Here is a 17,754-nt window from a genome sequence, read left to right as displayed (position 1 = left end):
GGGGAGAGAGAGAGAGAGAGAGAGAGAGAGAGAGAGAGAGAGAGAGAGAGAGAGAGAGAGAGAGAGAGAGAGAGAGAGAGAGAGAGAGAGGAAAGCATCAAAGTTAGTGTGGAACAAAAAATGGACGAAAGGGACGTCAGTGAAAGTTGGATAAAGAAAAATTAAATGAAGAAATCAAAATGCGAAACAAGAAGAGTAAAGATGAAAGAGAGAGAGAGAGAGAGAGAGAGAGAGAGAGAGAGAGAGAGAGAGAGAGAGAGACGTGAGTAAATAATAGTAACAGTAGTAGTAGCAGTAGTTGTTGTTGTAGTATTAGTAAAGTAATAATAATAATAATAATAATAATAATAATAATAATAATAATAATAATAATAATAATAATAATAATGAAACAAGGGGACATGAAAACATAATCTAAAAAAAAACAAATAATGATGAAATGGAAACTTACATAGATGAAGCAAATGAAAGAAAGTTCGTAAAAAAAAAAAAAAAAAAAAGACTAGAAAACGTATAACTAGGAAAGAAATGGAAGAGAGCAGAACGAGGAATGCAAGAAAAGGGAGTTTGTTTTACGGCTCCATATTTCTTGAAACTCGTGTGCCGCGGAGAGCAGCAGCGGCGGCGGCGGCGGCGGAGGCGGTGGCGGCGGCGGGAGGGGAACACGGAACAAAAGCCGCAGGGAAAAAGAACAGAAAAAAAAAGCGAGAAAAAAAAATACACGAATCCAGGCAAAGTGATGCAGACAAGTTAGATTTTTCCATTGAAACAGACACATGTACAGACTTTTTGGATAGAAGAAGACATGCATACAGCGAGAAAGAGCGGGCAAAGAAAGGCCAGCAGTGGATGAAGGACAGGTAGACAGGCAGACAATTTGGAAGCTTCGGAGAAAAAAAAAAAGAAAACTCTAAATCACGAAAGAGGCAGAGCTCTAAAAAAAAAAAAAAAAAAAAGCGCGGAAGAAAAGAAGACACAAAAATATGGATCATCTTTCATCATCAGTGACTCCATCTGGTGCGATAAACACATTGAGGGGAGGGAGAGGGAGAGAGAAAAACTGAGAGGCTTGCTGGATGGGAGAACTGAGGGAGGGATGGAGGGAAAGAGAGTAAAAATGAGGCGTGGTGGGTGGGAGAGGAAAACCGCGGCGTGTTTTGAGGGAGGTAGGGGAGGGGGAAGGAGGGAGGGAGGGCGGGAAGGGTGGGGTGAGGGGAGAGATCGTTCAGATTCAGGAAATAAAAAGAGTAGAGGAAACGCAGGAAAAATCAAACTCCCATTGAAGTCATCTCTCCATGTATTGTGACGTTATGTATCCCTTGATTGTGAAGACAGGACTAGAGGCTGCAAGCTGTATACGGGAATACGTTATGGAGATATTTGCAGACTGAGTGGAGGGTAGACTATAGATTTGATACAAGAGTACGTCATGGAATTATTGGTAGAGTAAACAAGAGGCTCAAAAATACCACTTGTCATCCAGTATTTGTTGTTTTCAATATTAGAGGAATGGAGTCTTGTATCCCGACACTGTTTTCCGTAGTTCTGTGAAATAAGTAAGTTTTGTTTACTCCCTCATAGCTGGACAAGACAGAGGTAGTTTAATTATAGAAGGTCCTATAGAAATTACGAATATTCATCGGTAATACAGGCGTCACTTCAACATTCTCCTTTGATGTTGTTTGCGGTGAAATGGAGCAGATTTATCTTTTTTTCTTCTTCTTTGACGTCTAAAGAAAAAATGAAAATAAAACCTATTACGGAACATTTAAACAAGTCTCTCTCTCTCTCTCTCTCTCTCTCTCTCTCTCTCTCTCTCTCTCTCTCTCTCTCTCTCTCTCTCTCTCTCTCTCTCTCTCTCTCTCTCTCTCTCTCTCTCTCTCTCTCTCTCTCTCCACAAAAAGGTATTGCATAAAATATTACCACATTTTGGACACTGCTTGAAGATGCTGCGGGTGAGAAGAAGGAAAGGAATATAATAGGAAAGAGAATAATGGTCTTCCCTCTCACTCTCTCTCTCTCCCTCCCTCTCTCTCTCCCTCCCTCCCCCTTCCTCCTTCCCTCCCTTCTTTCCCTCCGTCCCTCAGTTATAGTTTACAGTTTTCCTCTCCTCCCTCGTCAGCTCTCCATTCTTTACACTTTCACCCTTTCCCTCCTTTGTTTCCTCTTCTTTCTCCCTCCCATCCTCTCTCTCGTCTCTCTCTCTCTCTCTCTCTCTCTCTCTCTCTCTCTCTCTCTCTCTCTCTCTCTCTCTCTCTCTCTCTCTCTCTCTCTCTCTCTCTCTCTCTCTCTCTCTCTCTCTCTCTCGTCTCCCCTCGCTCTCTCCCCATCCCCAGGGGCCACACCACAGGCGCGGGAGAAAGGGAGAAGAGAGAGATAACGATTACCAGATAAAGGAGAATAGATAGCAAAGGGGAAAAGGGGAAAAGGGAGAAACAGAGAGAGAATTTTTTTTCCCTTCCTTCCATCTCTCTCTCTCTCTCTCTCTCTCTCTCTCTCTCTCTCTCTCTCTCTCTCTCTCTCTCTCTCTCTCTCTCTCTCTCTCTCTCTCTCTCTCTCTCTCTCTCTCTCTCTCTCTTTGCAGCACACGCATACACACGTAAAGAGAGAGAGAGAGAGAGAGAGAGAGAGAGAGAGAGAGAGAGAGAGAGAGAGAGAGAGAGAGAGAGAGAGAGAGAGAGAATGTTAAGCGAATCAAATATAGATTTTTGTTCACACTTGCATACGTAAAAATCTGCCCTGATATTGAGGTGGTTGACAACGTAAAAAAAATAGAATGGAGGAGGAGGAGGAGGAGGGGAGGAATGGGAGAAGGAGGGAGAGTCAGTCGTATATGCACAGGTGACATGAACGAAGGGGGAAAGAGAGAGGGAGAGGAAGAAGAGGAGGAGGAGGAGAAAGAGGGGGAAGAAGAGGAGGAGGAGAATTAGATGGAGCTGTTGATCGTGATTGGAAGATATTGAGAAAACTGAGAAAAAATGGAGAAGGCAAGTCTAGGATGAAGATGGAGATGAAGAGGAGGATGAAGATGAGGATTTAGACAGGACAGAAGGACGGAGGGAGAGAAAAAAATATAATACGAGAGGCACTGATGGAAGGAGAGGGGAGCGGGTGGGGGACATGGGGCGGGTCTCTTGGGGGGTATTTACCACGCTTTGGATATTAAGTTTCAGGCCTATCATTATCTCCCCTCCTCCCTGTGTACCTTCCCCCGCTCCCTCCCTCTGCATCCTCCCTCCCACCCTCTGTTTCCTCTTCCCTTCTTGTCCTTTCACTCCCCCTTCTTTCTCAGCCTTCCTCCCTTGCAGATATTCCCCTTACTTCATATCTCTCTCTCTCTCTCTCTCTCTCTCTCTCTCTCTCTCTCTCTCTCTCTCTCTCTCTCTCTCTCTCTCTCTCTCTCTCTCTCTCTCTCTCTCTCTCTCAGTTATCATTATTGTCATTTTCTTTTTTTTTTTCCTCCTCCTCCTCCTCCTCCTCCTCCTCCATTATGTTTTTACTTTACGTATATTTTCCCTTTTTGTCCTCCTTGTCTCTTATGGAACGCTCTGTCTTATTATGGTGTCCTCTCTTCTTTTTCCCTTTTTTCCTCCTTTCGTTCTTTCTGTCGTTCCTTCCCTTCACACTTTCTTTTTTTATTCTTACATTGCTTCCGATTTTTTTCTTCAACTTTTTTCACCACTTCCTATTTCTATTGTTTTGTTTTTTCCATTTTTTTTTATTATTTTTTTCTTCCTTTCCTCCGCATCCTTATTCCCATTTTCTTTTATTATTTCACTGCCTGCTAATTGGTTAATTTTTTAAGGTCTTTTCGTCTTTTCTCATTCATTGTATCTTTTTATTTATTTTTTTTACATGTTTTCTTTCTGTCCTTCCTTCTTCATAAACATACTTTTTCTTTTTTTCTTTTTTTTCTTTTTTAATCCCTTACCAACCCTCTACTTCTTAACATCTTGATCTGTTTTTTCCCTCCCTCCGCTCTCGTCATCACAACAGCCAGTATTTATGAAAGGAAATATTTTATGAGCACTAACATCTGCTATTTTCACCCTTTCTCCTTCCTTTATTTTATCTCTTATCACATCCCTCCCTCCGTCCATCCCTCCCTCTCTCCTTCCTCCTCTCTCTCATCCCCCTAACTGGTGTCCCTCCTCCCTTTTCATATATACATAATCCATAATGGAGAGACAAGAGTAGATTGATGAGGCAAGACCCACCATAATGCGACCCTTAAATAGTGGATAGAGGGAGCGGTAGAAAGAAAGGGACACACACACAGCCTTCGAGGGAGTAAATGGATTTGAAGGTAACATGATATTTCACGGAAGGAGAGAGGGAAGGGTGGGGAGGGCTGGGAAGGAAGGGAAGGGAGAGACAGACAGCAATGGTGGGTAGGGAGAAGAGATGAAGTAATGGAATGGGTGTGTTTAAGGGAGGGAATGAAGAGAAGAGTGGACACTGCAGTGATGGGAGAATTCGAAGGGAAGAGAAGGGAGAAACAGGTGAAGGGTAGGGAAGGAAGGGAAGGGAAGAGGGAATGGGATAGTAATGGAAAGGGTGTGTTTAAGGGTGGGAATAATAGGGAGGGATTGAAAACGAAGAGGTGGACAGCAGTGATGGAAAGGAAGGGAAAGGAAGGGAGTATAAAATAACGGAATTAATGTATGTAGAGGAGAGAAAGATGAGAAGAATGAATGAGATGGGAAGACAGAGATGGGAAGGATGGTGGGATGGAATAATAGAAGAGACGGGAAAGGATGGAAGGAGAAGAAACATAGTAAAGAGCAGCCAAGAAGAGAGAGAGAGAGAGAGAGAGAGAGAGAGAGAGAGAGAGAGAGAGAGAGAGAGAGAGAGAGAGAGAGAGAGAGAGAGAGAGAGAGAGAGAGAGAGAGAGAGAGAGAGAGAGATTGCGGTGATGGGATGGTGAAGGAAGGGAAGAGGGGGCAAGAAGTAATGGGAAAGGTACGTGTGAGAAGAAGGGAAGATGGAAGGAAGGGGAAGGAGAAGATGCAGTTTTGAAGGTGATATGGTGGAGAGAGAGAGAGAGAGAGAGAGAGAGAGAGAGAGAGAGAGAGAGAGAGAGAGAGAGAGAGAGAGAGAGAGAGAGAGACATAAAGAAAAAAAAAACAGGAGAAAAGAGAGGAAAAAACGGAAAAAATAAACGGGGATCAGAGTTAATGGTAAAAATGTGCAAAGAATGAGAGAGAGAGAGAGAGAGAGAGAGAGAGAGAGAGAGAGAGAGAGAGAGAGAGAGAGAGAGAGAGAGAGAGAGAGAGAGGAGGAAAGGAAGGAAGGGCTGCATGATGAATTAGTGAGGGGAAGCATTAGGGAGGGAGGAGCCACCTTTCTGAAACATTAAAGGTAAGTGTGTCCTCCTGGGTGGGGGAGGAAGAGGAGGAGGAGGAGGAGGAGGAGGAGGAGGAGGAGGAGGAGGAGGAGGAGGAGGAGGAGGAGGAGGAGGTTGTTGTGGTGGTGGTGGTGGTGGTAGTAGAAGAGACAGAAGAGGAGGAATAACAACAAAACAAGATCTTTCCGAAGAGCAAAAAAAGAAGAAAACGAAGAAAAACAGGACCAAGAACAAGAGCGTGAGGAAGAGGAGGAGGAGGAGGAGGAGGAGGAGGAGGAGGAGGAGGAGGAGGAGGAGGAAGAGAAGGGAGAGGAAGAGGAGGATGAACAAGCAAGAAGGCAAAGGAATAATATCAAGGAGAAAAATATGAGAACAGAAGAAAGAGGTGATAAAAGAGAGGATGAAACAGATAAAGAAAAAGAAGAAGAAGAAGAAGAAGGAGAAGAGGAAGAAAGTAGAAAGCAAAACGTGAAGAGAAACAAGCGTAGGAGAAGCAGCAGATTTTATTCAATGCTCTGGACTGTGAGACTCAAGTATATATTTCCATGTGAGATCAAAGGATAGGAGACTTCATAAAGGCTTCAGGAACACCACCCAGCAGGGAGGGACACGTTGACAAAAGCCTCAAAGTACTCGGGAGGAATTTTTCACCAAAAACACACGAGGAAGAAAACTGCAGGAGATACCTTGGCAGCTTCAACGAAATTTATGAAAACTACCGACACTCCAGCGATTTCCAGTACTGTAGAAGGCTTCAGAGAGTCACGGAGGACACATTTTGCCACACAAGTCCTGGAAGAAGCTCTGGAAAGTTGGAGAAGCCTAAGGAAAGTTGAGGAAAGCTTCGAGGAGTTACAGAAAGACTTGACATACGTATTCTCATGGAGCAGAGAGAGGCCGCCTTATTATGTAGCTACGTAACGCAAACTCCATTTATGTTGAGTAGAGGCTTCGCATATTCCAGGAGAGTTGGTGAAGTTATGGGAGGCTTCGTGTAGGGTTGAAGGAGGCTTTTGGGGCGTCAGGAGTGATTATAGATGAAGGGAGATGTGCGGTGACGACAGGAAAGGAGGAGGAGGAGGAGGAGGAGGAGGAGGAGGAGACTAAGAGAACTTGAAGGAAAAGAAGGAACACCAATCCTACAAGAGCTAGAGTACACATCAGGAGGATTAGAAGGAGGAGAACTTTAGAACAGTAGGGAGAGAGGAGAAACTTTGCCGAGGAGGAGGAAGAAGAGGAGAAAGAGGAAGAGGAGGGATGGGTAGGAGTGCGGCCCCTCCCTGTCACCCCATCATCAGGGTTCTGGAGGCGAGGCAAAAGAGCTTTAAACAAACTGACGTGTGGGAAGACTGGCAGCTGTGGAGGGGAGGAGGAGGAAGAGGAGGAGGAGACACGTTGCGATGGTAGGACTGGTGAAGTAGCTCTTTCCTTGCAGTCTCCTCCTCCTCCTCCTCGTCGTCTTCCTCCTCCTCCTCCTCCTCCTCCTCCTCCTCCTCCTCCTCCTCCTCCTCCTCCTCCTCCTCCTCCTCCTCCTCCTCCTCCTCCTCCTCCCTGCCCTTCTTAGGTGCAGGAGGAGGAATAACAAGAAGCCTGAGGCGCATCGAGATGAGAACTGAGGAGACGTAAAAAAATAATGGCAAACGATATGTTTTCAAAAGGAAATAGCATAAGACGCGTGCCGATGGAGGTTCTGGAGTCCTATTACATTTATTCGTTTTCTTTTCAATTTTTATGGATGACTTCTGTATTCATGCTCCAGGCTGGAATATGTTTGGAACTTTTCGTGAATGACTGGAGAGAGACAGAAAAAAAAAAAAACGAATAGATACATATATTAGTTAATGGTTGATAGATACAGTGTTGTCTTTAGGTCTTATCTTTGTCGTTTAATGTAATTCCGAGTATTTCCGTTCTGAAATAGATTATGTATATAGCAAAACAGCACAGCCTGCAGCAGAGCGAAACTTAACCTGATAGGCTCCAGGGAAACTTGGCGTGATCTTTTCAGTATTTAAAAACACCCATTGGATATAGACGTAGGTGGGGTTGATGAGTAGACAGGTAGATAGATACATAGGTAGGTAGATGTGTTTCTGTTTCTTTTCGTTTCTGTTTGTGCTGCTTCATTGTTATTCATTAAAGGTATGAATTGGATGTGATGAATATGTTTTTTTATACGTGTGTGTGTGTGTGTGTGTGTGTGTGTGTGTGTGTGTGTGTGTGTGTGTGTGTGTGTGTGTGTGTGTGTGTGTGTGTGTACTCTCTCTCTCTCTCTCTCTCTCTCTCTCTCTCTCTCTCTCTCTCTCTCTCTCTCTCTCTCTCTCTCTCTCTCTCTCTCTCTCTCTCTCTCTCTCTCTCTCTCTCTCTCTCTCTCTCTCTCTCTCTCTCTCTCTCTCTCTCTCTCTCTCTCTCTCTCTCTCTCTCTCTCTCTCTCTCTCTCTCTCTCTCTCTCTCTTTGTACAATTTTTCCCAGCTCTAATCAGAGACAAAACCCTTGTTCGTTCGTTCGTCCCGCGTTCAACACCCAAGAGAGGAAAGCGAGCTCATGAATTTCAGCTCATTATACTGTACTCGACGCCATGCACTGGTTCCCCTGGCGCTGTAACTTTGAAAACACACGTGATAAAGCCCCTCGCCTGCGTAATTAACTTTAGGAGTGCCGCTATCAGCTGTAACTTAACTGAGTACTAGTGTTTGTCAGTGGGCAGGAGCGTATCAGGGAAGTCCGCAGGAACTGGCGGTGTGTATAAGTGATGAGCCGCCCCCTGGTTCGTCTCTGTTTGGTGCCTGTAGAAGTTGTACTGTGGTGATGATGTGCTGTAATGGTAGGGTACAGATTTTACTGTAAATGTTTTGATAATTGTGAGAAGATTGAGAAAGAGAGAGAGAGAGAGAGAGAGAGAGAGAGAGAGAGAGAGAGAGAGAGAGAGAGAGAGAGAGAGAGAGAGAGAGAGAGAGAGAGAGAGAGAGAGAGAGAGAGAGAGAGAGAGAGAGAGAGAGAGAGAGGGGGGGGGGAAGGTGTAAGTGTGTGTAAGTAACAGACTCAAACTGACAAACGGACAGCCAAACAGACAGATTGTATCGAACTACAACCGGCGCGGCATCAAAAGCCAATCATTTTGTGCGTGCTTCTTGACGTCCAGAGACATCAAATGTTATGATCCTCTTAATGAGAAAATGTGATATCTACCTGATAAGCATCACTGAAAGTAGATAAATAACATGTTCATGAAAGGGGAGCAGTTGATAACAAACGTTCCTTGTTGTAAGATTTGCACGCTCTGATATCATTAAATGTTTGCTTCATTTGTAGCTGTAGCATCAGAACTTCAACTTTTCCCGTGCGCAGCGATGCATCAGAAATGTATTGAAGCGAATCCCTGCATTTAAGCCCCACTCCTGCCGCTGCACCTGAGACAAGCATCCAATCATCTGCAGCTCACACGAGACCGCAAATGAACGTGGCACTCGTTGGCGGAGTTGCATCAGAGACATACAACGCAGCGGTGACAGGAGTGCGACTGTTGTGTTCTGTACATTACTGTTAGTATTTATGAGAACTTTATCAAGACAGCATTAGGAGAACTTCTACACCTCACCGAAAGTTGGGAAGAAGCGAGTCAGCTCGTGAGCGAGTGAGAACATTCTTTTATTTACACAGTGAAACATTAATTGTATTTCCCGCAGACTAATGCAGAAAGTCGGTTAGTTGAGTCAATAGTGTCGATGTGTTACAATACGACATTAAGATTAAAGTGTCACATTATTTCTCGGTAAGTTTCATCTCCCGGACAAGAAACACATCCTTACGTTGATTGAGTAGACTTACAGAAAAAGACACCTCGACTTAAGTTAATAATATCGAAGTGTTTCAATGCGGCTTTAAGATATAAAAGCATCACATTATTTCTCGGTAAATCACATCCTCCCCCCCCGAGACAGGAATCACATCCATACGCTCACTGAGTATTTATTGACCAGCAGCAGTGCGGAGGACGGACGCAAGCTCCCCTCTTTAATACAAATAACGAGCACAAAGAATGGCTCCTCGTCAGGTATTTCTTTGTTGGAACCGGACATTGGCAAAGGTTAACAAAGATGAGAGTGCGTCACCTGTAGAGCATCGTGTGTGTGTGTGTGTGTATGTGTGTGTTTGTGTCTCATTGTGATTCTCTCTCTCTCTCTCTCTCTCTCTCTCTCTCTCTCTCTCTCTCTCTCTCTCTCTCTCTCTCTCTCTCTCTCTCTCTCTCTCTCTCTCTCTCTCTCTCTCTCTCTCTCTCTCTCTCTCTCTCTCTCTCTCTCTCTCTCTCTCTCTCTCTCTCTCTCTCTCTCTCTCTACAACTTGTTCGTTTCTTTGATCGTATCCATAGACATTCCTTTGACGTGAGAGAGAGAGAGAGAGAGAGAGAGAGAGAGAGAGAGAGAGAGAGAGAGAGAGAGAGAGAGAGAATATTAAGGCAGTAAAGGGGGTGGAGGGGTTGAAGAAGACGAGGGAGGATTTAACTGGAAGGAGTGGGAGGAGGAGGAGAGGGATGGTGGATGGAGGAAGACAGAGAGGAGGGAACGGGGAGAGGGAGGGAGAGAGAGAGTGAGAGGAACCCCTTCTCATTACCTCTCGGCCGCTTCACCGAGGAGGGAGAGTTTTCAAAGTTGTAATTGGTCTTTGAGTCGACAGATGTCTCCTCCACCTTCATCTATCCTTCCTCCCTCCCTCCCTCCTCTTGCTTCCTTGCCTGCCCTGCCCTGCCCTGCCTTGCCTTGCTGTCGCTCACTCAATAAATCGTCATCTTACGTTTGTTTACACTACACCTTGTTTTTTGTTACCTTTCAAATTATAACAACGTTTTTCTTCAGGTAGCCCTCCTCTTCCCTTCCCTTCCCTTCCTTTCCCTTCTCTTTTCATCCTTTCCTTGCTTTTCTTTTCCTTTTCCTTCCTTCCCTTTCTCTTCCCTTCTCTTGCGTTCCCTTCCCTTCTCTTCCCTCTTTTTTTCTTCTTCTCTTTCCTTCTTTTCCCTTCTCATTCTTTCTTTTCTCTTCCCTTCTCCTGTCTTTCCTTTCTTTCTTTCCCTTTTTCTTCCTTTCCTTTCTCTTCCCGTCCCTTCTCTCCCTTCCCTTCTCGTCTCTTCATTTCACTTTCCTCCCTTCGTTCCCCTTCCTTTCCCTTCCCATCCCTTTCCATCCCTTCCCTGAATATTCATCTTTAATCTTTTTTGTATATTCCTTGTCCTTTGAATCTTTTAAAGTGATTATTACATTTTTCTTTCACTTTCGATATTTAATTACTGCGGTAGGTCTCGTATAATGCACACTTGAGTTCCCTTCACATTTCTGCCTTGACGCCTGTTTTATTTTTTTCCCGGCACACATCCTCTTAAACATTTCTTTCATGCATAAGTATTAAATTTCCTACACGATATTCTGGTGTCTTTGTTACCTGGGAATTTGGAGAGAGAGAGAGAGAGAGAGAGAGAGAGAGAGAGAGAGAGAGAGAGAGAGAGAGAGAGAGAGAGAGAGAGAGAGAGAGAGAGAGAGAGAGAGAGAGAGAGAGAGAGAGAGAGGTTAGGGAGAGGAAGAATGAGAGGGAGGGAGAGGCTGTACAAGTCGCGAAATGTAAGAGGAGGGCAGTTAGTGCGAGCAAGTAAGCATTTGACAGCATCTGTGACTAGTTTTCGCGCGCGAGACAAGAACACTGAGGGCCTGGGAAGAAGAGGGAGGGAGGGAGGCTGTAGCAAGGAGCGGAAGAGGAATGGAGAGGGAGAAGGAAGGAGGGTGAGTGCGCTGGTGCGTGAGAGAACACACTGCATGGGAGAGTGATGAGTGGGAGGGGTGTCGTGGCAGCTACGTTGGGACGATGAAGTAGAAGGGGGAGGGAGGGAGGAGGAGAACGAGGAGGAGGGAAATAGAAGTGGGAGGAAGGAGGAAAGAGAGAGCATTGAAATGGATGGAGAATGAAGGGAAAGATTTGGCAGTGAGTTGTGAGCCAAAAATAGACCCAATGTGGGGTGGACGACGTGAGGGAGTGAGTAAATAATGGATGAAAGATTAAATCGAGTATATCAGGAGGAAAGGTAGAGTGAAGGGGAAAAATGGTATTAGGCGGAAGAGAGAGAGATTGGGAGTGGAGTGGAGTAGAGTAGGGAGAGGCTGTTATAGAGGAGAGAGAGAGATGAGAGGAACAAGGATGAAATAGGAAGAACATTCATATTGGATCTCTTTACATCATTTATTGTGCCAGTGATACAATCTCCTGTCGACGTCTGATGAAACTCCCCACCGGGAAAACGAAGATGTGCTTCATTCCGGGAGGGCAGGAGTCTTATCAGTCAGTAATACAATACAGGATGACAATGAAAGAAAACAAAGATATACATACGTACGCTAGATCACTCCAATATCACTCACTTCTCAGTAGTACAACACAATGCATTTAACGATAAACATTCGCCCTTGCAACAAAGAGGAGGCCAGACGTAAGAAGACGCGGTAACAGCGGCGCAGATGATCCATTGGTTGTGTGGTCGTGACGCAAGCCATCAATTTAGTACGTGATTCTGGCCGGCTTTCGTAAATCTGTTTCAATCAGTTTACGGGGATTAACTACATTGTTCAGTTATGCAAATACTCCGTTATTGCATGTAAACTATATTCCGGGAATTCCAATTATGCTCATTACACGCAAGCACAATGAGGGACTCCCGGGCTTCTGTGGCTTTGAACACAGAGACACAGCCGCAGACTATTCGTTACAGAGAGTCTTTCACCACGAAGCCTCCGTCAGTAGAGAGTGAGTACCACCAGCCGCCACGTCAGGGAGAGAATAAAAAAAGGAACGTGTAGCTCTTTATCACTGGCGCTTCGAATCCTTCCAGGGATGTCAGCCTGACTGTGCTGCCCTTGGGATCGATGAGGAGTGTTGTGTGTGGTGGTGATGGGGGTGTGGTGGTGATGGTTGTAGGGGAGATGTTAAGGGTTATAAAGACATCTCATTGGCAGCGAAGTATCAACGTTAGTTATGGCAATGACAACAACATTACAGCACAACGCTAGTAATAGTAGTAGTAGTAGTTGTTGTTGTTGTTGTTGTTATGGTAGCAGCAGCAGTAGTAGCACTAGTAACAGTAGTAGTAGTAGTAGTAGTAGTAGTAGGAGTAGTAGTAGTAGGAGATAATATTTTGTGGTGCTGTTGATATCGGTGTAAATCTGGTAATAGTTTTGGCAGGTTCATGAAAAATAGTTGTGGGGTGAATGGTGTGGTGGTGGTGGTGATGGAGGGCCGGGGCTGTGCGGGGCGGGGCTAGGGTGTGGTATTGGTAGTCGCTGGGCGGGGGAGGAGGGGGACAGAGCAATCATTTATGAATAGGCAATTTAATCTTATTTCGTCACCCAGAGGCCAAATGCGTTGTGGTCGAACTTTTTATGAAAAATTGAAGTGTGATAAATCTATATACATTTACTCATTGCATTGCCGTTTTTCTGATTTTTCACTGTGTTACTTTGCATTATGTAACCAATGACACGACGTGTGATCAATATATCTTCCCAAAACATGAAACATTGATCGAAACGCTGAATACATGTGTTATTTTATATAGTTTCGTTTAACAGTTGAATGTAGTAAGTTCTCATGAGCTGTTACCATCACACACACACACACACACACACACACACACACACACACACACACACACACACACACACACACACACACACACACACACACACACACACACACACACACACACACACACACACACACACACACACACACACACACACACACACACTCACTGACAAACAAACAAACGCAGCACGTGCATTACAGCGTTTCCCTGTCTGTGCTGCACCCGAGGCCTGGCAGCCGCGACGCCACAAAGGGAGGCTCTCCACAAGGGCACGCCTCACCTGTGCTCCTTTGTCGCCTCACACAAGTCAACTTGATTAAGGCCACCCACTTACCTGCCCCCCATGTTGACTTCTACGGCCAGTACCCACCCAACCCCTCAGTCCGGATTCGCATGCGCTCACGCGCGCGCGCACACACACACACACACACACACACACACACACACACACACACACACACACACACACACACACACACACACACACACACACACACACACACACACACACACACACACACACACACACACACACACACACACACACACACACACACACACACACACACACATCCACGCCACAGATTTGTAGACGCAATATATTTTTAGAGAAGCCCATAACTCAGAATTAATGTTTCCCAATATGAGCAGGTCCACATAGGATTCAGCAGTGGTGCCTAATCACACACTTCCATCAGCACCATCACCACCTCCAGTCATTCTCATCACCATCATTGTCATACTCATCTCCTCCCTCACACACATCCATCGCCTCAACGTGTCCCAGGAGAGAACCACTCTTCAGAAACCTGGAGTGAGAGGATGATGGAAAAGAGATGGAGGGAAAAAAAAAATGTGTATGTACTCAGTATCCCCCCAAAGGGAATCGTGGCGCTGGCTCTTACTTACATGCGTGAAGGGCTTGAGTCTCGTTGTCGCTGTCTACTTGCTAACGAAGACGAAGGAGGGACATTGAGAAATTAAATGTTGGTCAGATGAGTTGGTCTTCTCTTCTTCCTTGTAGGCTGCCTCCCCCCCCCCCCCACACTTTCTCCTGAGGATGCTGGAGCAGTTTATTTTGTGATACTCATAATGAGAAGTGTGTTCTTTACCTGTTTGCTTTATGGATCTTGACGATGTTTCTCGCTTGTTGTCAGTTTATTACTACTACAATACAGGTAATAAATGCGATGTATAAGTAAAAACTAGATATATCTCATTAAAGATAAAGTTCGACCCAAATCAGAATTTATTGTAACATACTATCTTTTTATTTGTTTGCGTATCTTTGCTTTTCCACCAAGCTGATTTTCAGCTAACTAATCGTCTATCAGTTTAGAAAATCTATTTGCCTTAAGAATAAAACGCTGTCTTATAGGTATGTCGGGAGCATAAGGATTTTCTGAATGATGCGAAATAATATAGATATAACAATTCCATTTCCAAGTACTACAGGTAATATAATTTTTTTTTCTATTTGCTGCTTGTTTCTCATCACGATCCTTTATGAATGGCCGGCCCGCCTGTGGATGAATGTTACTCACAGGCAATGTTTCTGGGCCAAGAAGCGCCTCCTAGTCGCGTGTAACCTCCGTGGAGACGAGTAGGAAGAGCCAGTCAGTGAATGTTGGCAATAGATGATGTGGGATCATCTGAACGCGGCAGAACTGAAGAGGCTCCGCGTTGTCCTGCCTCTGAGGGTAAAGGTTTGGGCCAAGCAGGTCACCGGGAAAAGGGTCCTTCACTCCACACTCGGTAATCTGCTGGATAAGATGAAGTCCTGTTCTGGACCCTTGACCCTCGAGACCCCTCACAGCCCCCCCAGCCGCTGATGCTGATCTGGCAGGAACAGGAGGTAGATGGCCACTCGTCGGCGGCTGTAGCACACAATAAAGATGAAGACGTCCGTGGAGCTGATGGGGAAGTGGAATGCTGGGTGACTTTTGTTATTTCTTTTACAGGACTACAAGGGCCGGGCATACCAGGCCGAAAGGGCACGTCCCTGGTGCTTGAACCAGTTGAATGTAAACTAATTATTAATTTCATTAATTCATTTAGTTATTTATGTATATCTTGATCACAATATAATATTGGCATATATTTTTTTTTTCGGAAAACTCACTCTAAGCTCCAACATATTAACATTTGATATATCTAAGCATTTTTAGCCAAATAACCAAACCTAAATTCATAAAATAATAATTAGCCTGTCAGTGGATTATCGGGTTAGCGTTATCAAATTTAAGATATCAGCAACAGCTCAGTGGTAATTGAAACTAACTTCTCCGTTAGTTGTGTCCGCCACGCGTGGTGAAGCAACACAACACTCCCACACCAAAGCAACGCCACAAGCAGATGTCAAGCTGTTTGTTCTGCCTTTGTGTTCTTTTCTATTCCCCTCTTCTTCCTTCTCAACATCCTCCTCCTCCTCCTCTTCTTCCTCCGTGTCTTCCTTCCACTGTTCACTTTCTGATGCTCCCCCCTCGATTCGAGATTTCATTCAACGCCCAGATTTCTCTCCTTCTCCCCCTCCTCCTCCTCCTCCTCCTTCTCCTCCTCCTCCTCCTCCTCCTCCTCCTCCTCCTCCTCCTCCTCCTCCTGCTCCACTTAATAATGGACTCAGGGACAAGTGAAGAAAATAAAAACATCCCTAGCACTTTCCTTGTATTTAGATATGATAATGGAAGAGAGAGAGAGAGAGAGAGAGAGAGAGAGAGAGAGAGAGAGAGAGAGAGAGAGAGAGAGAGAGAGAGAGAGAGAGAGAGAGAGAGAGAGAGAAATATTTCGCCATCAGGAAACTTCGACATTTTTCAGAAATTTGGTTTCTTTTTAAAGACCAAAGCAATGAATATTCTCCGGGAAGGAAGAAATACTTTAGACTTGAACAAAAAAAACATCGATAAAAAGAACGTAAAAAAAAATAAAAGAATAAAAAAAGAATAAAGTAATGAGAATAATTGCTTTGTCTTGAAGCCTAAAGGAAGAAGAAGAAGAAGTCAACACATTCCTTTAAGGAGTTCAAAGGGCGCCGAACACACACACTCTCTCTCTCTCTCTCTCTCTCTCTCTCTCTCTCTCTCTCTCTCTCTCTCTCTCTCTCTCTCTCTCTCTCTCTCTCTCTCTCTCTCTCTCTCTCTCTCTCTCTCTCTCGCAAGTAAAGAAAGACGAAGCAGGAGAGGGAAAAAATAAGGCCTTCTCGGTCCTCCAGCTTTGATATGGAGATTCCGGCGCCATATTGAAGCGAGGCCGAGATGCACTTCAGCAGAGTTGGCATATGTTGATTTTATTTCCAGCTGTTGGCGAAGGAGGGAGATTTAGTGACAGGGAGGGAGGGAGGCAGGCAGGCAGGGAGGGATGGAAGATAAAGGAGGAAGAGTGTGAGAGGGAGGGAGGGAGGGAGAGAAATAGAGGCGTTAAGAACAAAGAGAGAATGAGAATGAAAATGAGAAAGAGAGAGAGAGAGAGAGAGAGAGAGAGAGAGAGAGAGAGAGAGAGAGAGAGAGAGAGAGAGAGAGAGAGAGAGAGAGACTAATGTTATTCTGTTTGGCTGTTTATTTCTTCTTTGTGGCATTCTCTCTCTCTCTCTCTCTCTCTCTCTCTCTCTCTCTCTCTCTCTCTCTCTCTCTCTCTCTCTCTCTCTCTCTCTCTCTCTCTCTCTCTCTCTCTCTCTCTCTCTCTCTCTCTCTCTCTCTCTCTCTCTCTCTCTCTCTCTCTCTCTCTCTCTCTCTCTCTCTCTCTCTCTCTCTCTCTCTCTCTCTCTCTCTCTCTCTCTCTCTCTCTCTCTCTCTCTCTCTCTCTCTCTGATCATCATATCATCATCATCAACCCAATGTTCTTCTTCTTCTTCTTCTTCTTCTTCTTCTTCTTCTTCTTCTTCTTCTTCTTCTTCTTCTTCTTCTTCTTCTTCTTCTTCTTCTTCTTCTTCTTCTTCTTCTTCTTCTTCTTCTTCTTCTTCTTCTTCTTCTTCTTCTTCTTCTTCTTCTTCTTCTTCTTCTTCTTCTTCTTCTTCTTCTTCTTCTTCTTCTTCTTCTTCTTCTTCTTCTTCTTCTTCTTCTTCTTCTTCTTCTTCTTCTTCTTCTTCTTCTTCTTCTTCTTCTTCTTCTTCTTCTTCTTCTTCTTCTTCTTCTTCTTCTTCTTCTTCTTCTTCTTCTTCTTCTTCCTAATACACCCTTCCGCTATCTTTACTCATTCCGTGAAGTTGAAACTCTCCTCTCTCCATTTTCTTCTTCCTTTGTTCTCCGTAATTTCCCGAGTTTTCTCACCTTCTTTTCCATTATGTCATTTTGAATTTTTGTTTCCTATGTTGTTGTTTTTTCCAAGTTTTCTCTCTGCGTGTTTTGTTTTGTTTTACTTTGTAGGTTTTGTGTATTTTCTTTTTTTTTTCAGTTATGTTTATTCCATCCACTCTGCTTTTACACTCCTTCCAACCTCGCCTTTTTATTTATTTTTTTTAACTCTCTCTCTCTCTCTCTCTCTCTCTCTCTCTCTCTCTCTCTCTCTCTCTCTCTCTCTCTCTCTCTCTCTCTCTCTCTCTCTCTCTCTCTCTCTCTCTCTCTCTCTCTCCGCTGCAAGGTTGCATCTCTTGCTTTTACCTCTCGTTATTTCCATGCTGGCTGCTCTTTTGATCTCGCTAACTGTATGTATAAGTATCTCCCTTTCCATGTTCTCGCTGTGCAACACTTTTCTCTCACCTTGTATTCTGTCCGACTTCCTAATGTAAGGACTAACCAGTATTCTTATTGTTTCATCCTTTTATTAATTAACTCTGGAACTCCCTGTCTGCTT

The sequence above is a fragment of the Scylla paramamosain genome, chromosome 5 (genome assembly GCF_035594125.1).
Source record: "Scylla paramamosain isolate STU-SP2022 chromosome 5, ASM3559412v1, whole genome shotgun sequence".
Taxonomy (NCBI): domain Eukaryota; kingdom Metazoa; phylum Arthropoda; class Malacostraca; order Decapoda; family Portunidae; genus Scylla; species Scylla paramamosain.
This window is presented reverse-complemented; position numbering follows the sequence as displayed.